The sequence below is a fragment of the Anas platyrhynchos genome, chromosome 6 (assembly GCF_047663525.1).
Source record: "Anas platyrhynchos isolate ZD024472 breed Pekin duck chromosome 6, IASCAAS_PekinDuck_T2T, whole genome shotgun sequence".
NCBI classification, from domain to species: Eukaryota; Metazoa; Chordata; class Aves; order Anseriformes; family Anatidae; genus Anas; species Anas platyrhynchos.
The window spans coordinates 21,148,128-21,171,239 of record NC_092592.1 but is presented as its reverse complement, the minus strand read 5'-3'; the positions used below and the strand labels follow the sequence as shown (position 1 = coordinate 21,171,239).

At 48.4% G+C, this 23,112-nt stretch overlaps 1 long non-coding RNA gene across 1 annotated transcript in view; it reads left to right on the top strand.

Moving 5' to 3' along the window:
• Positions 1 to 21,864, top strand: part of LOC119717399 (uncharacterized) — an 86,551-nt gene extending 64,687 nt beyond the window's left edge. Inside the window, exon 4 of the long non-coding RNA XR_011810021.1 lies at positions 20,571 to 21,864. This is a non-coding gene — a long non-coding RNA (uncharacterized lncRNA). The remainder of the gene's footprint in view (positions 1 to 20,570) is intronic.
• Positions 21,865 to 23,112: the final 1,248 nt, after the last annotated feature.

Below are 23,112 nucleotides of genomic sequence, written 5' to 3'. Positions count from 1 at the left end.
ATACAGCACAAGTATAGATAGGGCAAAACAAATGATCACAGCACAAAATAGGTGCAGACTGGGTCCTAAATGCATGATCTTATAGGTAAAACGCAACAGTGTGTGTTCATACACAGAACTGCCATGAGGCATGGCCACGTGTGCCCCCCAAAATGCAGCCACCAGCGTGACAAAATCAGACCGAAGGAACCCTAGCGGCTGGGGGATCCAGACACAGAGGAACAGGGGGGTGCCTTAGGAAACGTGCATGGGGACACTGTGAGATGTGTGGTGATCGGTGATCGTGGCATACAGGCCACATGTGCCAGAAACCATGTGTCCACGCACGCACATGCTGCTGAGTGAGGAGGGAGCAGCCAGCAGGGGTGCTGGAGGCCAAGATTTGCAAAGCTGTCTAATGCTAAGGTTGGGATTTGCAATTTTTGTCTGAAAAAAAAAAGCTCCCTGTTGTCTCCTGTTCTGCTCTGGAGCTGTGACAGCTCGGCCACATTTGGTACGGTAGAAGTAATCAACATGGGTGTCCTTTGTTTTGTATTGGCAAGCCCTGCAGTGGCCGCTGCAGCTGCCGTGGGGTAAGGGCACAGGTGAGATATGGCCAAGGTTGTGCAAGAGCCCATGTGTGAGATGGTCCTAACCCCAAGGCATTTGCTGTCTTCAGGGATGGTGTCCAGGAAGATGGAGGAAGGCAAAGGGATATGCCCAAGGTTACCCCACAGGAAGGACTGTGCTCCTGCTAACCCCTCCAGGTGAATTCCCTGGCATCTCTAGATACTCCCACCACCTCCCAAACTCTGTTTTCCCATTTCCAAAACACTGATACGATATTTTCCTACCCTGGAAAAAGACGCAGAGCTCTTATGCTGATAAAACCATCTGAAACACTTGGATGGCAGGTGCTAGAGAAAAGTTAGTACTGCTGCTGTGCTAGGGCTGGTGGAAATGAGAACCAACTCCATGGTCCCGGTCCCAGAAAAATTACTGTGTCCTGGAGAAAGGAGGTGAGTGGGTGGGTGTGGGTGGTGTCCGTAGGCCAGTCATTGGGCACCAGGGAAACCCAAATCACATTGTTCTCATTTCCAAAGACAAGAAAGAAGTGGAAGGTGCTGGAGTGATGGGCACCATTACCGGAAAGCCCACATTTCTCAGCCAAAGCTTGTATTTGGAGGGACGTTTGGATTTCCCTCTGCCAGTTTGGCATACAGAAAAACTGTCATGTGTTGTGCAAAAGGTAACATTTTCCAGGCAGGTCTGTTCTTCTGTTTCACTTTCATTTGCTCTTTGTCACTTGTTCTTCTCTTTGAAACATTTTGATTGCCTGATCAGTTTGCAGCATCAGCAGTGTGTGACGTAGCCATCTCTTTCATATATACAGCAGCTGGGATGGACAACACGGATGCGGAGCTGCCCTTCTGGAAGGAAGAAATGGGGCTCTGGTGGAGATACCCCATGCTGGTGTGCAAAGGAGGGCATGCTCCCCCAGGAGGGCAGGGTCAGGGGGGCACGGCCGTACTCGCACAGGGCTGGGTGCTGCAGGCAGCAACATTTGCTGCTGCTGCTCAGAGGCAACCCTGGAAATTTCCTGGAACTCCAGGTCCGGAGCCAGCCCCTGCTTGGGGGAAGGAGGATGCTGCGTCTCAGTCCATAAAGTCCCCAGAATGGGAGGAAGGGGCGAGAGACGCACAAAGTCAGTAGTAAAAAGAAATGAAAGTCGGCAGCTTGCCACAGCTGAGTGCAGACTCTGCAGAGCTGCCTCTTTTATTGGTGCCCAGACTGGAGGGAGGTTTACGCTCTCAAACAAGCCAAATTGGAAATGGAGCGCCGGCCGGAGCCCTCCAAGCAGGCTGCTGCCTGGAGAGCCACCCTGAAATCTGCTGCTTTCCCTCACCTGTCTCTCCTCCGTCCTTCCTCCTCATTTCCACACCTCCATCACTGCCCCCTTCAGCTCTCAGCTCCTTCTCCTACCCATGGGCTTGTCCCCTGCTGCCGGCTTCCCCCACAGCTCCTGCCACCAGTCAAGCTGGGAGGAGGAAATGGCTCAAGCGCAACCAGGATGAATGAGGGTGGGAGAAGGTGTCTGGGGCCATCTCTTTCCAGTGCTTTGCTGCCGAGCTCAAGGCAGTAATTGGCATTACACTGACCATGTGTTGTAGTCTGTCCTCAAGTTTGTGCCATCCTGCTGCTGGGAGGAGGGGGAAGGTGAAGCATGGAAGATGTGGAAGAAACAGAGCAAGCAGCAGACGTGAAGGTGATGGCACAGAAAGGACGGCATGTAACCTGGTACATGTAGTGCTGGTTAAGAACTGAATGCCAGATATGCCATGAAAATAATTTGCCCATTAATGCAAAGGTTTAACGCTTGGGATGGGGAGAAAACAGATGAAGCACCCAAACTGGGCCTGCTGTCAGGAAGTTACTCCCCAATAAAATGGCATCCAAATAAACTAGTCTATAGGGTGCTCATTCCTCAGCAGGATCCCTAAGCCCATGCTGAACAGGGCACCGATTGCTCTGTGATGCTTCAGGATCCTCTTCAAAGCTGCTGCCACGCTAAGTCTGTGCTGGGACACCCAGGCACATTCATAAAAGAGCACTAGAGGCTGAAGGTGAGACATCAGTCACCAGCTACTCTGGGGACCTGGGCTCTCTTCTGCTCACCAGCTGATTTTTTTTCCATGTCATTTCATTTATCCGATGCCTCAGTTTGCTGCCTGCAAAAGCCCAAAGGGATTATGACATCTGTTGTCACATTAAAACACGGTCTTGATTACGAGGAGGTCAGGTACCATGGTGGGAGCTGTTGTAGCTTGAAACGCTGGTCTTGTACCGTGTGGTGCTCTGCAGCTCTGCTGCTTCTGGTGGGAAAGGGTCCTGCTAGAATCAGCTCGGTGCTCGTGGAACATCTTATGGCCAGCATGCAGGAAAATTGTTTGCTCCCATTCTTTCCTCCAATTTTGGCTGTTGAAGCAAAAACACATAATAAAGTAAAGAGGGTTTTAACGACAATCTGCCAGCATGTTTAATACTCCAGCTTGAGGAATGATCCAGTTATGTACTGGAGCCAAGGGAAAGGATGCAGTTACTTCCAGTGGACACCAAATCAGAGCAAAAAGAAGCAAGCCTCATGGAGGATGGGCCAGCTGCTCATCACCAACCTGCAAAAAGATCTTCAACAGCTGAATGCTGAGCTTCAGATTCAGGGCTCGCTCTCCTACAGTCAGTGTGTCCATATAGGTCCATGATGAATGGAGAAGCTCGAGCTCGAGGCAGCTTTAGCAAGGATTATGCCCCTGCAGTGTTCAGTAAGTTCCTACTCTGCTCAGGGAGTTTTTCATACAGAACTGTGATGCTCCCCTCTCCGTACAAATTCAATTCTAAGAGAGGAATGCTAGGTGTGTTTGTGCTGAGCTTATTTGTAGTTGATGCTCTCCCCTCATCTGCTGGATTGTTGACCCTGATTGGCTCTGTCATCCAGCAATCCTTTGCATGCACAAAATTATTTGGACAAGTCCCGCTGTTTCAGAAGCATACTAGCCTGTGCAGCTCCACTGACATTACCTATTCTGCCAGGCAGGTGGCTGCAGAGAAAAAGGCTTATTTATACAGTGCATTGGAGAGCCAGAAGGGGATTCTTGATAGCTAAGAGGATGAGAGACCTGTGGATATGAGACCCAGGTGCCCTTTTCAGCCCTGACTGGAAATGCAGTCCTGTCTGCTCCTGGTCAAATCAGTTCCATGCCTGCCCAGTACAGAGCTGGATTTTGGGGTGTCTGGGAGGGCTGTTGTAGGGATTCTGCTGCCTCCAAGAACAGAGGATCAGATAGCAAGTTCAGGTGAAGGAGAAAGATTGTGGTGGGAACACAGAGTGCGAGCAGAGCTTCTTGAGTGCAGAAGCTGCTGGCGGGGTGGAGCTGGAGACCTCTGACAGCTGAGAACTTACTGCCAGTTTTCCAGCATTTGGAGTAAGGATTTGGGAAACGCCATGCAGTAAATCTGCAAAATCACAGCAGGAATAGGGTTAATTTCTAACACTGAAGCCTGGCTGTAACATGAGGTGAACATCCACTGCCTTGGTACATATGGGGCAGAGCCAGTAGTGCCTAAGAAGGAGGCAAAGGAAGTGTCGAGCTCGTGATGCAATGAAGGGGTAAGCCAGGTCCTGGGGCTCCCAGACACTGCGAGGCAGAGCTCTGGATCAGCCAGGTGGTGCTGAGCTGGTGCTGGTGCTTCAGGCACACTGCCGCCGCTGCTCCCGGCCGCGCTGAACCCCTGATGCAGGGAGATTTTACAAGACCCGTGAGAGATGCTGGAGGCTGACCCTTGCTGTCATTGCGAGAGGAACTTTCTGGTTGCCTCTGAGCAAAAGGACAAAGCTTTATATGATATATTTAATAAAACAAAACACACACCAAAAAAAAAAAAAAAAAAAAAAAAGGAAAAGAGGCCAATGCACAGGAAGGTAATGTGTTCATTTGAATAATGGGCAAAATCAAATTAATTCTACATTAAATAGTTCTGAATAAAGGGTTTAAGTCAGCAGTTTCAAACTTGTTTTCCTTAATTACTTTCCGTGTTTAATGTCATTAAGAAGATTAAAAATTCATTAACAAGAGTAGTAAAGTGGCAAATCAGTAAAGCTATCACTCCAGGTTAAAAACTACGCTGAGGTTGACACTTTGTACACTTCCACAGGCGCCGTGTGGAACGCGGCTGGGGACGGCTGGGGGGGACACGCCAGCCCCCTGCCGCCAGGGGTGTGAGGGGGTGCCCAGGGGGTGTCTGGGGGTGTCCAGGGGCTGTCCCTGGATGTGGCAGCCGCTGGCACCGCTCGCTCAGCACAGCAGAGGCAGCCTTTGGGAGGGCAGCACAGACCCCGGGAAGCGTGGCGGTACAGCCGTCGAATATGGCAAGCATCAGGAGCAGCCTCAAGCATGGAGAATGGCAGGAATTATAAAGCACCAAGGCGTGTTAAGGCAATCCGGTTGTTCGACTGGCCTCGTGTCCCAAGCCCTTTCATTTTGAGGACCCGGAGGGCACCAAGTGCCGGGGAGCCGCTGAGCTGTGCCAGGCTGGCCCCTGGGGGGGATGAGGCAGGGTGGGGAGAGAAATCTGGGGGTTTTCTTCTCCTTTAGCTTTAAAGCTGGTCTCCAGGAGCAGGCAAACAGTTTCAGAGCAGAACAAGGCTCCTTGTTCAGACAGTGCAACCGGGGCACAACACTTTTGTCAGCCTTTGGGGACCTGCACTGTGCTGCCCTCACCAACAGCCTCGAGGTCCCTGATGACACACATCCCACTGCAGCCCACCCAGCCAAGTCCACAGAGAGAGGTCAGCTCCACCTGCACAGGCTCTGGTCTGGAAGGCAAAGCAGGTGAAAGAAAGCCCTGGGAGATGTCTGTCATGTCCCATGTCAGCCAGCAGGGCTGTGGTTGGGGCAGAAAGCGAGCTCTGGTGTCTTTAGCCCAGTGCAAGAGGCAGCTGGTGGCCCCAGCACAGCACTGCAAAGCTGGCAGTGCTGGCCTTGCAGAAATGGCCTCCAGAAGTCATGGCATCAGCTGTTTTAAAATGATCTCTTTGTATCTTCTTTATTTTCTGTTTCTTGAGCTCTGAAGGGCCCTTATTTATCTTTGTATTAGCAGAGCTCCATCCCCCTGGACAGGAGCATAGAGCAGTGTTCCCTCTGCCTGCTGCCCCATGCCCAGGTCCCGCTGGCTCCCCATCACGATTTCTTTGGCTGTCTGTCCCACCTCTGTCATGAGCAGAGGCCCCAGTCCCTGGGGTTTTGAAGTGCAGATCTATCAAGATCTCACGGCTGCAGCTGGGGATGGAGAGGGAATCAGAAACAGCTGCTACGGGCTAACATATAGCAGAGAGCAGCACCCCTCTGCCCTGGCAACTGGAAAGCACACAGCTGGCAGCAGCTCACATGGGGTGAGTGCCTGCCACTGAGGAGCTGGATGCTTCCCACAGGCTCCTGAACAAGACCTCCTGGCCCCAAAGAGCATTATTCCCAGCTCATCGGTGAAGAAACTGAGGCACAGGTGGAGCCACATGTGCTCCTGCCCATGTGCCTGGACCTCATTTATGGTGCAGCCTGGTGGTTCCCTCAAGGAAGGACTTTGTCTGGTGATCCCCAGACCCACAATTTCTTACCTGAGGCTGTGAGGAGGCCAAGGCAAACCCCCATGGGTGAGTGCACTCTTGCCAGCCCTCTGGCTGGGATTGCTGTCCTGGCTGGGATTGCTGGCCAGAGGAGGGGAGAAGCAGAGGCATTCCTGTTGTCTTGAGTACTGGTCATGAAAAGTCAATTCTGACCAAGAAAAGCACCGTCCTCCGTGACTTGGTCCTCTGAAAGAGTCAGCTGAAATCCTCACCTGCAGCAGGATGTAACACAAAACAGGCCATTGATTTTGTGACACGAGGAGGAGGAGAGGGCCATGTCTGGGTACTGTTGAACACAGCTTTTCAAGAATGTGAACTTATTTAACGTATTTTTCTAAGAGGCTCTGAACAGCCAGACCCTGGCAAGAAGGGGTGGTGAGCTGCCCAGTGGCCAGGGTTCCCTCTCCTTTATTTTGCTCAGCAGAAAACACAGGGGTTTGGTTTCTTTTTGCTCAGTTTTGGAATAGAAATGTTTTTCTCTTCAATTGCCAAATTTTCCTTGGACCAGAAAGTCAGAGCCCTGCTCTGATGAGCAGCATGACAGAATCTCCCCTCTTTTACCCCAGCTTTGCTGAGGGGCTCCCATCTGCAGGGCTGCATGATCCCCCTCTGTGGGATCGAGCAGAAGCCCCCTTCCAGCCCATTCTCACCACGTCCCTTTGTTCCTGGGAAGCTACAGCAGCCCTGTTTTAGGAGCAGGTGGGAGGAGAGAAAGCTTTTTTTTTTTTTTTTTTTTTTTTTTTTTTTCCCACCCCTTTTATTCTTTTTCAAGCTTTAATTATCGAAGGACAGAATTTGAGCTGTTCTTGTCTTCTCCTTCCTTCCCGTCATTTCCCGGACAGTGCTTCTAACAAAGGCCTGTGGTTTGGGTTTGGGGATTTTTTTTCCCTTTTCTTTTCCCCTCCAGAGATCTAAGGCCTGTAATGAGACACCAACACCCTCTCCTCCCTGCAGCCCCCGACCCAAGCCCTCTGCCTTGCCTGCCCCTCCCCGGCCAGCCCTGCTCCCTGGAGGGAGGGCACCCGACCCAGCCGGTCCCCGGGGAGGTGAGCACGATAGAGTTACAAGGGAGAGCAGCTTGCACACTGCCTCCGCTTTGATGAGGCAACATTTAATTATCTCCCTCTCCCCCAAGCCCTCCCCCAGTGAAAAAGATCTCCTATTGTCTAGGCTAATTTGTCCCTATTGCTTAATTCCCCAACCTGTGTGCTGAACCCCAGGTTCACATTACTCCATCACCCACCTCTCTGCTCCTCTACCAGAGGCATGAAACGCAAGGGCAGGAGTCTGCATGTCCTCCCTCTGCTCCCCGTGCCCCAGGGACAATGCTGAGACCTGAAGCCCTCCAGGCACAGAAGAAATTGAAGCACGGAGATTGGCCATGGCCAAAGAGGCAAGGCGCCTAAAAGCCTCTGGAGATTTGGCTCCTCAGCCCCAGGAGCAGTGCCACGGGTCCTCGCCATGCCAAGTGCATTCACATTGCTTGTGTCAGCTGGGGAGGGTGAAGGCGAGCAGGACACAGCCCTCTGGACACCTCTCTAAGCTTTTTGCCCGTGATTCTGGGCTGGGGGAGATTTTGTGGTTGATGAAATCCTGTTTTAGTTTTGGATTGGAAAGGGAGAGGGGAGGAGCTGATCCCTGTGAGCTGTTTTATTTGGATTTTTTCCTCGTGGCAGTGAGCGGTGCCCTGTGCCAGCTGGCTGCACATCCCAGGGCACTGGGCAAGAGCTGTGCCCCGTGCCCAGCTGTGGGCTGGCCCTGGGCTCTGCTCTCCCACGCTCCACGGGATGCAGGGGCGCAGACAGGAGGGATGCTGGAGCTGGGGAGGGAGCTGGGAGCACTCCTGCTCCAGCCATAGCCACACAAAGGAGCAGCCACCCTTCGTGCCTCAGGGCTGGGGACTCCCCTGCCCACCACGGACCTTGGCAGTTTGTTGGCCCAGAGACCCTCCACTGGTGGCCCTTGTCCCTGTCCCCTTCTCCACGTGGGAATGGGCTTCCCATGCCCAGAAGCAAGACCATCCTGGAAGCAAGACCATGAGGTGGCCACCTGCATGGGCACCACATGTCCCGGCTGTGCCTCAGGGGTCACCAGCCCAGCGGTGGGGTGTGCTATGGGAACACAGCTGGGAGGTGACAGGGGGCTCTGGCAGTGTGCAGGCTGCCCTGCAGCCCAGCTCAGGCCATCGATGGGGGTTGAAATCCTCTGGGGAAGCCAAGGCACTGCGCCTTTGCCCCTCACCTTCCTCCAGGAGGAGGAAGGCACCGTCAAAAGGCAGAGAGCAAGGGGCTGGCACGCGGAGAGGGCGCCTGGAGAAAGGGAGCTGAAGGGGGAGGAGAGCAGAGCAGTTGCCAGGTCGAGTTGAGCCAGAGCCTTTCATGGGGGGGCAAGGGGCAGGAAACATGGAGGATCAACATTGTCTTCTCCAAAGAGGAGAAGAAAAGAGTGAGAGAATGCGGGAGGAAGACAAAGGGAAACAGGACTTGTTGGGGGGAAGAGGGGGACGCTCAGGGATTGAAGCAGGCTGGGGTCCAACTTAATAAGAAGCGAACCAAAACAAAACCCAAACAAAAAGTGACTCAAGTTGGCTGCGGGCACCCCCTCCCCCTCGCCGCCGTCCCCAGAAGGCAGCGAAGCTGCGGCTTCAAACAGCCGCCTCACAATAAATTCATGGCAGCCAGGGCCGGGAAACAGGCTGCTGCAATTTAAAGGAAGCGTGGATTTGCATATTGAATTAAAATTAAGAGCTAATTATGCAAATAAATTATGACATTTGGCAGGAGAATTTGCTTCAAGATCATTTATTACGTTCTTTTTATAACAGTGCGAGCGTTTAACGGTCAAAGACAATATTTTAAAGGAAAATTAACGCAAGATTATTAACCTAAAAACAATTCCACATTAATGAGATGTATTTCTCTTCAACTTCTCACACCTGGCTGCCTATTGATGCCCAGCCAGGACTGTCTCTCAATAATTGGCATTTTTTTTGCAGGCAAATATTGAATGAGGTGGTGAACGTTGCTTTGGACAAACTCACTCAGGAAAATTCCTTCAGGGTTTTAGCTTGCTGGTCTGTAAAGGAAAGTTGTGAAGGTCAAACGTGTTTCACATCGTTCTTCTGTGCACTCGGACTGACCGGGTGTGGATGCACTTGGGAGAGGACACGGCACTAGCTACCCCATCCGCATGAGAATAAAAGCTCCCCTGCTAAAACGTGCGTGATTGCTTTTTGGAAGAGATGTAAAATGAAGGTCTTAGCCATTTGTGGTCATTAAAGATCCCGTGGCTTTTTTTTCACAAGATCAGGGCTGTTAACCCTGGTATCTCGGCTCCCCTCCAGCCCAGGTGAGTGCTGCTCAGAGCTGGGACCCTCAGGTGGGGCAGGCACTGCCCTTCCCATCCCAGGACCTTCTCATGAGGAGGAGGGCCTCATGAAGGCTCCATATTGGGTATTGGATCAGAAAGGTTTGCTGGGACTCCAAGGGCAAGCAAATGGCTCCAGGACTACGAAGCTGGCCATTCTCAACCATCGAGAAGAGCTTCTAGCCCAGGCTCTTCCCACACAGATGAGATGGTCACCTACAGCTGGGTGTGCGGCTGTGTTTCTAGAGGGTCAGCTCTTGTCTGGATAGAAAAGAGACCCTGCCATTTGGCTCTTGATGCAAAAGTGTCTAAAAAAAAAAGGAGTTTACTCACACAAAACCGAAGGTATCTGCTCCATCTGTCTTGCTTTGCCTCTCTCCATGCTGCAGCCGGCAGGGATGCGGGGGAGCAGGAAGGCTACTTTTGCAGCCAGGTTGCAGAAACTGTTGCTGGGAGTTACAAGGGAGCTGTGGCCAGGAATGACTGGAGGGGAACAAACCATACTTAAACAGCTTAGGTGGAAAGCAAGAATCTTCCTCCAGATTGGTATTTTGCAGCCTTGCCAAGGAAGACCAGGGTAATGCAGCACACATCCTTCAATCATCTTCACTCCTCCTGCTTTGCCTCTAGCCCTGGCTATTCTCCACTGCGATCTGCACACCTCTAGGGCAGCACGGGAGGTCAAGACCAATGTCTGGTTTGGTGCTGGGTTTTCCTTTTGTTCCATTTCTTTCTCTCTGCGTCTTGAATGTGCCCTCACAGAGCCATCTGCCTTTGTTAGAGCCAGGGTTTCCTGAACTCTGCACCCACTCAAAGCTTGAAAGGACTTCACCCAGAGCTCAATGGGCATTTCACTTCTGAGGCAGCTGGAAGGCTGCCTTTCATGGTTCTTCTGTCTCCCATCTCAGGGGATTTTCCCCCTCTCAAGTTCAAGGTGGAGAGGACATTCCCTGCTAAATCAGTCCTGGCGCACAGCACACAATGGCGTGCAGAGCCAACCACAGGTAACAAATTGTGTTGCGATAAATGAAGGGTTTGGAGCCAGACAAAATGTGTGACATTCGAAGTTCTCAGCTCTCCTCCCTCAGAAAGGCAATCTGTGACTTCTGGACCCTCCTTAATGACCCAGAGCCGGATGGAAAATAATATTAATAATAATAAAAGAAACAAAGAAGGGGCTGGCGCATTTTTTAAATAAAGAAATTTCCCTCATCTTGCGGTTAATTTAAAAGGTTTATTTCTTGAAATGAATCCTCTTCATCAAATCTCCGATCCTTGAAAATCAGTGCAACCTGCCTCTGTGGATAATGAATTGATTTGTAATGTAAATTATATAAAACACCCTCCCCGCCAGCATTTGTGTGTGAGTGTGTTTAATCTAAAGCGTTTAAGTCTGAAAATGAGCTTCTCCATCAAAAGTCTCGATTCCATTTACATTTCTTGCATACGAGTCAATTTGTGCCTGACCCAGTCTATAAATCACTGCCAAGGAGTGCTGTGTCTGTACCTCTCCTCTTCCCCCATCCCCCTCCCCTCGTCCTCCCATCCCTGCACATGCTATGTTCAAAACGGCGCCTTCAGATACCGCCTGCACACAGCCCCAGTTCTCCGGCCAAAGGTTGGCCACCGGAGGAGGGACCCTGGCTCTGGGAGGTGTGCAGCCTGGGCAGGAGTGGCCGGGTGAGAAGTCCTGCTCTGCTTCTGCCAGCTGCTCAGGAAGGGTCTCCCAAAGGGAGGTGTCCTCTCTCTCGGTGGCTCCTTTCCATCACTGAAGGAGTCCATGGCTGAAGGGTGTTACAGGCAGAGACCAGGTCTTTTACTTATGGAAATTAATATGGTCTTGGAATATCCAGATTGGAACCAGTTTACACCACCAGAGGCTTCGGCTCAGTCTTTGTCTCCCCAGGTCCCTGATCACACCAATTTTTATCCTCCACCTCATCCTATTTGCCTTGGATCATACCTCCTTAGCTTATCTCCTGGGTGCTGAAACCAGCGGAGGGTGCCTCCCGAGATTAGGGACTGCCCTTGGTGGTTGTACCTCCATACAGCAAGAGCAGGGGAAGTGAAAATGATTGTTTCTTCACCTACATTTGGTGACACATCTGAGTGCTGGCATTAGAAGTGGCTTGGCAGTGATGTACCTGAGGACCAGAAGGTCAGGAGGTTGGTCAGTGATTCTGAGCTTCTCTATGAAACATCAGCAGAGGCTTTGAAACATGCAGATTTTCACAGAGATGTGTTTTATGGCTAACATCGAATGTGAACAGGATCATCATTCCATCATTGGTACTGGTGAGGAATTTTATGACACACCTTTTTTCTGCTCTTTTTTTTTTTTTTATTTCCCCCTTCAGGAAAAACAAAACAAAGCAAAACAATTTAAACTGATTTCTTATGTTGGAAGAAAAATGGAATCAAGTTTTGAACCATTTCATAAGTCCATAAAAGAAAAATTCCAACATATTTGTGTGAAACAGTTTACTGATACAGTTGAGGTACAGATGTAGTAACAAGAAGATTGAGATCTGAAGAACTGATTCTGAAATTACTTAAAACATTTGTTGTGTTTGTTTTAATTTGAGGGGCTGTTTTTGGCTGGCTTGGGTTCTAATGGTGAAATTGCAAATTTATTCACCACTCATGACGGAAATCATTTTTTAATTCTAAAAGTTTGTTCACATCAGGAAAAAAATTCCCACTGACATTCCACTCTTTCCTTTTCCTGCACTGATTTTGTTTGAGTGAAGAGAAGAAAGTTCAGAACGGAAGGCTGGAACCACATCTTTGCTGACAGAAAATATATACTATGGTAGTGCAGGATTCTCCCTGGGTTTGACAGTTTGGGGGCAGGGACTGTTGCCGACTAACTCACATGAACACAGTGGTGGTTTGCTTGTGACCAGACCAGTTTCACCCTTTGCCGTTCTTCAGGGAGGTCAAGAGATGCCACTCTATTTAGAAATCAACAAAGTTAATTTCTAAGCCAAAAGCAAGAGCAGGACAGCTGCTAGAACAGCCGTTGGCGATACATGCACAATTCCCAGTATATTCAAGAAGATTTACAAAACCAAATTAACCAGTCCTTCTTGGATTCGTTTGCTCTTTAGCTTTCCATAGCAGAAAGACGCCTGATAGTGTTAAGAAATCAGAACACAAAACATGCCCAGGTGTCTAAAAGAGCAGAAGATGAAGAACAGGACCAGTGGTCACCTACCCTACCTGAAGCCACTTGGTGTCCTGCTGCAAACCTTGCCCTGCCCTAACACTGTTCTCTCTGAGCCCTCCCACTCGTTGCTGTTGGCTGCTCACCAAAATGGGAAAGGGAACATCCAGCTAAGAGAGGTGAGAAATCAGCCTGAGTGGTAAGTCAAAGAAAAGACTTACACTGGTTCACAGTCATACTACTGGCAAGATGTTTCTCCTCTGTGCCTTGGTTATTTATGTTTGAAAAGGGGTTAATGTTTCCTTTCTCCCAGATTTTCTTAGTTTAAACACGTCTTCAGGGCATGGTCTGTATGTTACTGTATGAGCACACAGCCCCGAGCACAACAGGGATTCTGGCCTTGGAGAGGCCATCATGAACTGCTGTAATATAAATAGTAGGAAGAGTTTTTCCTCGAGATTACCCTGGGGGATTGAGGTCAGACCTTCAGCGAAGGAAGACACAAACCTATTACCAGTTTCTGTGGGGACTAATACAATTTGCACTTCGTTAGAGGAATTCAAAGTGATTTGTACACATTAATTACTCCTTGCAGCATCCCAGCTGGATAAATATTATTACCTTCATTTTACAGAAAGGGTAACTAAGATGTAGAGAATTTCATTTGTTTGACTACAACTGTACAGCATGCCAATGGCAGAAGTCAGGAATAAAACATGAGTGCTGATTGCCGGCCCCTGCTCTCTCTAAACCTGTGGGTCCCAAATATTTTTTTTGCCCAGGAGAACATCCCAAGAGAAGGAAGTGGCTGTGCCTCGTGGCTGGGCTGGGTACCGTTGTGACGGGGTCTGTGCTCTGGGAACAGCACGTGTGGCACTGCCTGGGAGGCACCTCTCCAAACCCCAGCCTGCACAGCCTTGCACAGGCAGGAGGAGGAAATGAAAGTGCAATTAGCTGGAAACAAATGAATTTGTGTCGCATATATTTCCCAAGCTGATGGGTTGGTGAATGAACCACTCGTTATTTCATGAAGCAGCATCTTTAGAGGTCTGTAGAACAACTTAGAGAAAACACAGCCTTTCTGTTTGACATTTTTTGCAATATTTCTGAATGTTGTCTATCCTAGTTTCAGGCACAGGTGCTTTTCTATTTACATATTTCTTTCATGAAAACAAATCTCTGAAAAAGTTTTGTAGTTATTTAAACTTCTCACCTGGAATTTTTCCATTTTTCATGAGCACCATATTGTCAGTGTCAGCATACAACCTGCAGAAATAACGTGTTTAATACCTTAAATATCAAGGTCCCTTTCTCCTATTTTTCTAGGCCTGTTAATAAATAAATAAATAAATAAATAAATAAATAAATAAATAAATAAATAAAATGTTCCCCTCTCCAGAAGCAATGTATATCTAAAGTCAAAGAGACTCAGAATGAAACAAGACACAAAGCAGAGCTAAAAATATGGAACAAAAGAGAATAACAAAACCTGAGCTGGTTTTGAATTTGATCAACAATTATATGTACTTTTAAAGTTTGTTTTTTTTTTTTGTTTTGTTTTGTTTTTTTTTAGCTATAAGAGCAAAATGTGTGTCCAGAAATTTTCTGGCCATTTATAATATGTCAATTTCCACCTACATGGTAAACAGAGTACTTGGTATTTCTCTACTGCAATAGACAGGCTCGGAAGATGAGACCAGAGTGCTGAAGCTCCTGTGTTAGATTCCCAGAAGTGGCAAAAGGGGTTCTCCAGGTAAGACAGATCTGAGAGTGTTACTAGGACAACAGTAAGCTCTCTGTATTAATTATTCCTAGTTGCATTTGAGCTGGTGTTGGATGCTATTTTTCAGTCTGTGCTTTGCAGATTCCTGGTGGAGAAGGGACTTACTGCAAGGAAGGTGGGAAAAGCGATTTCACGAGTGCTCTCCAGCAGTTAGGGAATTTTCTGCTGGGGTGCTGAGCCTTCGTGGGAGATTGTCTAGGGGTCCACAAATCAAAGCAAGTTGAAAGCCACTGCGGCAGCATAATGTTATATTGATTGCTTTGTTTTTGCAGGGGATAGATTTTGTTTAATCTTCCCCTTCCTTACATTGCTTGACACCATTAGTTTTATCTGCACTGACATCGAATATAAAAAATCACTAGAGAAGAGACTTTCTAATGTGCTTTGCACAACTTTCTAGTGGGTGATAACACAGGAAGCACTTTCTGGGGCACAGTAGCACTCTAAAACAAGTTTTGTTTAAACAAGAAATCAGGTAGCAGAGAAAAGCATGGGCTTGAAAGGGATGAGAGAAGGACTGTTTTTTTCAGATATTATTCAGTGTGTGTTTTGGAAATTTGGGCCTTTTGTGGGGCACCATTCCTGGTGCCCATTGCCCCGCTGGCTGCTCCAAGGGCTTTAATCAAAAGGGAGACCAACATTTGACGTGAGCACAGTGGGGAGAGGAGGGGCGGTGGGGAGGGAGGGGGCTGCCAGCCTGCGGCCAGACAAAGTCCCCATATGGAGAGCAGAAGGATGCCGGGCGGCTGCATCCAGAGCCATCCCTCTGCTCCCCCTGCGCCGCACAGCCCCTGCTCTCTGCACAGGCTCTTAACATAACAAGGGGGGCGAGGAGGCGACCAACTCGTGCTCAGCACCCCCGGATTCCTCCAGCCCAGCCCCAGTCTCCCAGCTACTGATCCCAAGCAGCCCATGCCCTCTCCCCGTGCCTGTCCTCCCCAGCAGCATCCCCAGTGGCACTATTGTCTGCCAGCTGCTGCGGTGAGGAGAGGTGCTCCTGGTCCATGCCTGATAAAGGCTAACAACACCCTGGAAAATAAATAAATAAATAAATAATAAACATTTATCCATATGCATACATCCATATGTATACATGTGTGTCTATATTCAATAAATAAAACAAACCAGCCAAGCCCTCGAGGCTATTTGATCTCCGTCTATTGTTCAGGGACAAGGGCTTTCCTGCCTCCCCTCCCATTTCCTAATGAAATCCCCCAAGCCCTTCTCATTTCTCCCCCACCCCCAAAGGGCACTCACACAGGCATGCTCTCAGGGACTTTGTCTCCTATGGATGGAGCAGCATAGGTTGTCAGGATGGGGAAAATCTTTTATCTTCCAAGGCTGGGGGTGACAGAAGCTTACTTAGCCCTAAACCCCTCCAGAGCCTCTTCAAAACCCTCGTCACCTCTCCATGTGCTGGCCTTCTGATTTGGAGCATCCCCAACCATTTCTCAGCCAGACCAAACCCTGCCTTCTCCTCCCTCACCCCCACAGCTGCACATTCATGCTCCAAGCCTGGCCATGGCTGCAGGGAGACAGATGTAGAATTGCTGACTTCTCTCTTGAAATCACCCCAAAAATCCACACAGAGCCCCAGATGGGTCAGTCTAAGAACTAGTGACTGATGATCTCGGGGAGCATTGCACATTGCCTTGGTTTCCCCAGAAATTAGATGGGGATTAGATGGAAACTCTTTATCAAGATTTGGGAGAATATGCCATAAAACATCTTGGTTACTATTATATTATATTATATTATATTATATTATATTATATTATATTATATTATATTATATTATATTATATGTACTATCCTATGCTATACTATACCATATTAAATTTTATAATGTTTATTTTATTATATTAATATAAATACTGGAAAAGGCCCCAATACACCCTCATCCTCCATCTCAGCCCCATCTCTCTTGAGCCAGCCGGGCTCCTTATGGTCTGCTCAGCCAGGAACTGATCGTGGTCCGAGGGAAGAAGAGCAAAACTGCAAGTGTTCATGCCAGCTGGATGAGCAGAGCACAGCTCTGCTCTGGAGGGTGCTGGGGCAGGCCGGATGGTGCCACCGCTCGCCGGGTGGCCATGGTACCAGCTGCACAGGTCTGAAGGCCACCAGCTCTGGGCACCGGCTGCAGACGAGGGGCTCTGCCCACGCTTGCAGGCAGGGGTCTGGTTGTGCTCACCCTCCATCCCCTGCACAAAACCCAATTTCTTTACACAGCGAAGGCAAGTTCCCCTCCTCTGTGTTTTTGCCTTCCACTGCACACGAAAATGCTGACGGATTTCCCTGATCACTAGCCATGCTGGCTAGTGGCTAAAGCAGTTCATTTCAGACCCCGTGCAGGTATTTCTTACCATATATTATAGTGAATAATGTATCCCCAGCCATGCAGCACAAGGCTTATAAGGCTATCTCAGTATTCTGGTGACAGCTTTAAACCACTCGACCATTGACCATTCAGGTCTCATGGTTTATAGAGTCACCAGCACACCTTGACAGGGTTATAGCCTACTTATTGGTATAAAGCATGGTTAGGGATACATTATTATAGCACGTTGCTTCTGAAACAGGGCCGTGGGCCACCAGTGGCCTAGAGAGCCCTTGCTGGTGATCTGCAAGGGGCTGTGTGATCTGGACAGCCTGATTAACATCTACCTGCTGAACTGCAGGGAGCAATTGCTGGAGTGACCTGAGGGACAGTGCTCTCTCACTCCCAGGAGGACAGAGAGCTCAGGCAGCTCAGACAAGAGGGAGGCTCCCAGATTTCTGCTTTCTATGGAAATGGGCACCCAGCTGTGCCTGAGGACCTCCCTTTAACACTGATGACCCAAAGTGCTGCAGTCTCCATGGTCTTTTTCCTACCCATTGGGCACCACACAGGTTGCCACAAGGCTGAGAAATGCTTTGGCGAGTGCTGCCCCCACTCTTAATGGTTTATGTCCACCTTCTTGGTGCGGCTTCAGGTTGGATGCAATCTGGCTGTCTTGGTTCTGTACAAATGCCAATTTGGTTTGGCTCATGCTAGATGCTCATTAACAATTATAGAGTTAAGGCAGTTAATCACTACAGCTGAGGTTGAAACCTGACTTTTCTTCTGATTCCAGGTCCCAGCTTTGCAAGCTTTTCCCACCTTTCTCAGAAAGGTTTCTTCCCAACTGCCATTTCTACTTTTGTTCTCCAGAATCATTATTTTATTACAAAGTTTCTGAGTGTTGTCTGAATTACCTTCAAATGCAACATGAACTTGTTCTAGTTGTTATTGCAGAACTGGGATGATTTAACAAACAACTCAGGTTAAAAATGTTGACCTCGTGTTGCTTCCTGATCTCATTTCATTTGTTAAATATTGAGCCAAATTTGGAGAAAAATTAGCTTGGTACTTTGAAAGCCCTCAAAACTGGAACTCAGCAATAATGCAGCTGTGCTTTAAAATTTCTCTGCCTGCACTCCCTCTTTAAGTGCTATTAAAGGAAATATTTGCTAAGGATATTTCAGTTATAGGACTGGTTAAATGGATCCATTACAGAATTACTACATGCCAATGTTCAGGATGCCTCGGAAACAAATGGACTCATTTTCTCAAATGTTATGTTTAAGTCTCAGAAAGCTCTCGACCACAGCCCCGTTTGACATATGCCTCTTCAGTGCCTTCTCTTGGTTTCCTCTGCAGCCTTGATCCTGCAGAGATTTATGCTTGTGATTAACTTTAAGCATGTAAATAGTCCCTCCGAGTTTGGTGGGATGGCTGCAGGCAGCAGCATGAGTACACCCTGATGGGGTCGAGGCTGGCCCCAGCCACCCTGCCTGGATGCTGCTGCCAGATGTGTGTGGTTCAGGCTCCACCAATTGCACAGACATGACCCGGGGCAGGTATCCCCATGGCATCACACCTTCCCAAGCAATCCAGAGCATGCACTCTGGCTTTTGTGCCAGCTTCAATTTTGTTTCACCTTTCTGCAAGCCACAGGGGGATGACAGACAATATTTTAAGGCATAAAGTCAGAGTCACGGAGAAATAATACTGAAGGCACACTGAGTCTGCCAGGAGAAGTTAACCTGTCAGCACTCCCTGAAGGGATCTGAATTAGCAGATTAGCCTCACACCAGAGTAGCAGCTGTGTCTGCTGGCCACTGTGTTTCTCACCCAGGACTCAGTCTAAAGCCCAACTTCCTTGCTGGGTTACTCCAGGCTCCAGCAGGTTTAGGAGGGCAGAGTGGTTGCTTACCTTTGCACAGTAATTTCTGTGAGTGTGAGGCTTTGGTGGAGTTTAATAGTAAGTGATAAAATCCTGCAACATGCAGATGTGAGACTGTTGGCCTTCTGATAGTCGTTTTCACTGAAGGACAAGAAATCACAAGATACTGAAGGCAAAGTCAAACAAACAAGCTTTTGTGGACACAGGTTTTTACTGTCATTGCATGGCCGGTACTACATGGCACATGTGGAAGGGAAGAAAGAAGTAAGAGGGGAAATATTGCTGCCAGTATGTTTAACAGCACAGAAACCTCTTCAAAAACCCATCCTTGAGCATTCAGGCAGTGCATGCATGGCACTGCAGAGGGTGAGATGGCACTGACATAAGGGTTGTACTGAGACTGATCTGTGACAACTTGGTTGCTTTGCACTCAGCTTCTCAGCTCAGGTTTGCACCTCCAGCAGAACTAACCGCCACAATTGCAGCTCCCTTCTCTTGACACAAACCTCGTCGCCAGCTTCTGATCTCTTTCCTTGGGGCTGAGCCCCACCAGAGGCAGGCTGGGAGTGCAAGGAACCAGGCCCACCTCCACAAACAGATGGCCAAATCATAGTGCAGGTGGAGCAACCGCAAGACACGCAACTAATTAAATGCACAAGTGTGGGGTATTTATTACGTTAAAATGATCACAAAATTCAGAGGCACCTAAGACTTACGATGGCATTATCCACTGCTGCTGCAGAATTAATGGGCAGCCCTTCCTGCGCGCTAAAGCAGACAACAGAGGGGGGTACTCTGTCATCCAGGGGTGAGAGCGGGGAATGAATGCATATACAGTACTCCCCTCTAATGCTAATGGACCCTAGCACCGAGATTAGATTTACACCCTCCCTCGAAACGTACACCAGGGAAAGGCAGCTCCCCCGGGCAGCCTTCCGAGTGGTGTGATGCTGCCCGTGCTGCGCTGCGCTCCCCCTGCCAGATCTCCTTTTCCTCTGTCTGGGGCCTTGTGGCCATGATGGGCAGCGCAGTGCTCCCCCTGCCCCCCTGTGCATTCCCAATCCAGTCCCAGTGTGAGGGTCTCACTCGTTTGCGTGTGCCCACCATCAGTGCTCGGCAGCGGACAGCGTTTCACTCCTTAGCACTGAGAGAAAGCCACGCAGTGCTATGAAGGGTTTCACAGCCCTTTTACAGTCTCTCTGCTGAAGGCATGAAGAAATTATCCTTCCCCCTGCCCTCCCATCATCTGTGCTTCAGGAATGGGATTTTGACCTGAGGAATAATAAACCTAATAACGGGGAATGTGTGACTATTGATCTTCCACTTGTAGCAGAGGCATGCTCAGGGAAGAGAAGGCCAAGCCATTGGGAACATTTTCATGGATGGATTTTTCCATCCACAGCTCCAAGTTTGACCCAAGCCCCTTGAGCAGCCCCATCCTGAGCCCCTCAGGGGCAGGCCCAGGCAGCCCAGCCCTGGGGCTGTGTGGGAGCACAGCAGTGCCCCCATTCCTCTTGCTGCAGCCAGAACAGGCCCGCCAGGGCCCAGGACATGGGCTCCAGCACCTGAGCAGCCCAACTCTCCGGGGCGGCCTTCAGCCTTCGTCCCGCACGGAGGGCCGCTCCTGGGCAGCCTTGTGCTTCAGGCACGCGGAGGGAGTGACCAGAGGCCTGCTAAAGCTCTCCCGGCAAATAATTCACACCAACTTGTTTAAAGGAGCAAATGGGTTTAATTATTAGTTACAATCTTGTCAATAATTATCACCCCATCTGTGGGTAATAAATGGCAGCTTCTCACAGACTGCATCATTAGAGTTTAAGGACACCAATGGGGTGCATTAAAATGCTGAGGAAAGCATTGATCTGGTGTAAAAATGCTCTTTACAAATTACAGGCATGGGTCAAGTGAGTCCTGCCTCTCCCACCGGAGGCCAGCCTGCCCTCTCTCTCGCCGTGTGTCCTCCCAGTCCCAGTCCTGGCTGCCAGGAAGACAAAGACCCCGCTGCACGGGCTGCAGGGGACCTCGGCCCTGCGTAGGGTCGGGGCTCCATGCAGTGAAGGATATGGAATAGTGAAGGGGCTGGTACCAAGCACCACAGCTCCCTCCGGGTCAGCTCTGCTGCCTTGTTCCCACCAAGGAGCTGGCCGGACATCTTGAACAGCAGTTATAATCCAATGGGCAAGACACGTAGGAACATGGAGGCAATGTTTCCTGAAATGCAACTACTTCTGCAGTGGAAAAGCATCAGTCATCACACAGCAGGACTTCTCGGAGGAGAAATGCTAACTCTTTTTTTTTTTTTTTTTTTCCTATTTGAACTGCAGGCTGGAATATAGGCCGGCAGAATGTAATTATCCAGGCTGGAATTTGGCCAAGATGCTGGGGCTAACAGCCCTACTGTTTCAAAATATGCCACAGTACCCTAAATGATCACATCTTGCAGGATTTGATTTTGCATTTCATCCAAAACAATGTTGGGAAGGGAGGTCGGTGAGTAGGATGAGCACAGACTAATCCCATCTATCCCCATCTCTGTTGAAAAATCAGCCCAGAAGGGCTCCTGAAATTTGCTTTCATTTTCTGTGCAAAGCAGTGAAAGAATTCAGTGTTTTCATTCCCTTTGTAAATTCTCTGCAAGAGGTGTCCAGTCTTTTCAATGAAAAATACATCAGCTTTCAGAAGGGGAAACTTAAATAAAGAGAAACATTTTATTTAAATAAATAAATAAATGAGGTGTGGGGAGAGAAGAACATTTCTTTCCTCTTCAATAATATTTTACTCCCAACTTTCAACTCCACACACACACTAAAAAAAAAATAAAAAATAAAAAAATACGTCTGTAAGGATACAAGATTAAGATTGTTAATGGACAGTCTGTATTGTCAAACAAAACTAACACCTACATGATTCTTTGCATGCACAACTGTCGACCTCTCCATTAGAAGGAGAGCTGCACTGATAGTGGCAGGCTGAAGAACAACTGAGGGTAAATAAACCTCAGCCAGGACCCATGCACACACAGCTCGGCCCAACACCATGCCCCAGATCCTTGCAATCTCTCCCCACATCTTTATGTAGCTCCAAATGGTCTCTGTTGTTTTGAATGCTATGCAAATGTTGGCAGAAAGATGTACACTCTGTTTAAAGACACCACAGATACAAACACAACCAAAGATTGTGGAAAGCAGCATCAGGATTTGCAGTTTCTCTTTTTTACTTCAGTGAATAAAGTTGATTTGCAGAATAAACTGTGCTTTTAGCTGACTCAAGCTGCTTGCTAGCTCATGCTGAATTTGGCCAATCATCCCCCACAAGGGAAAAATAGAAACGGAAAAGGTAATTTTGAAAAGTCAAAATGTTTCATTTTACATTTTGGAAAAAGAATAATTGCAATTGATTTTTCGTGTTGAAATGTTCTTCTCCGTGTGGAAAAAAAATGTTTTTTTAAAAAAGGACAGTGGCCATCTGTAAACAGCACGTCTCTTTCAGCCTGGAAAAATTATGGTGGCCTTCTGTTTTACTGAAGTATCTAAAAAAAAAAACAAATACACCTCCAAAGCCTCCTTTAGGTTAACCAGGGAAAAACAAAACTCCCTGAATTTTTATTTGGACAAATGAAAGACAAAAATGATTCTCAAAATTCTAATTAAACAAATGAAATATTGTGCTCGGTGACTCATCCTGACACTTGTTATAATCAATTCTTGTCACAAGTCCTGCTTCAAACTTCCTCCACGTGAATTCCTTTAGCACTGTTTCACTGTAACCTCGTGCACTTACAGATGAGACAGAAGGTTTTGTCTGCAATCAGCCCAGATCAGCAGCCCTCCACGCCGAGCATGTCAGCTCCAGCTCCAGCACATTCAGAATGAGAGGGCTATTCAGAGGCGATTTAGGATGCTGGGGCTGCTGGGATCCCCAAAGGACGGCATGCAGCATCACCAGTGCACACCTCCTGCAGCTTGTAGGAACTGTCCCAACACCAAAACTGACCAGCTGCCACCCAGTTTCCATCACATTCCTCTCTGATGCTCAGAGGAATGTGAAGAAAGAAAATTAACTGAATTTCAGGAAACACCAAGATCAGTTTTTAATTTGTAGCCATTTGTATTCTACTCTTGAATATCAGGGTAATTCCTTTGATTTCCTGAAAACATAAGCAAATCTTAAAAAGTGGTGTGACTTTTAGAAGGAATATATATCTGGCAGCCTACATCAGAATCAAATCATTCCCATGTTGTAATGCATAATGCCCAGTAAGGTCTGCGTGAGAACTGGAGCTGGCCACTGCACAAACACAATTCCACCAGCAAGGCTTCCAGGCTTATTCATGGTACCTGTTCTTCAGTTTTGTTCCAGTTTAAAAAAAAATACCAAGCTGCTTAATTGACCGATTCCATGCCACAAGCAGTTTGCAAACACACTTGTTTGAAGA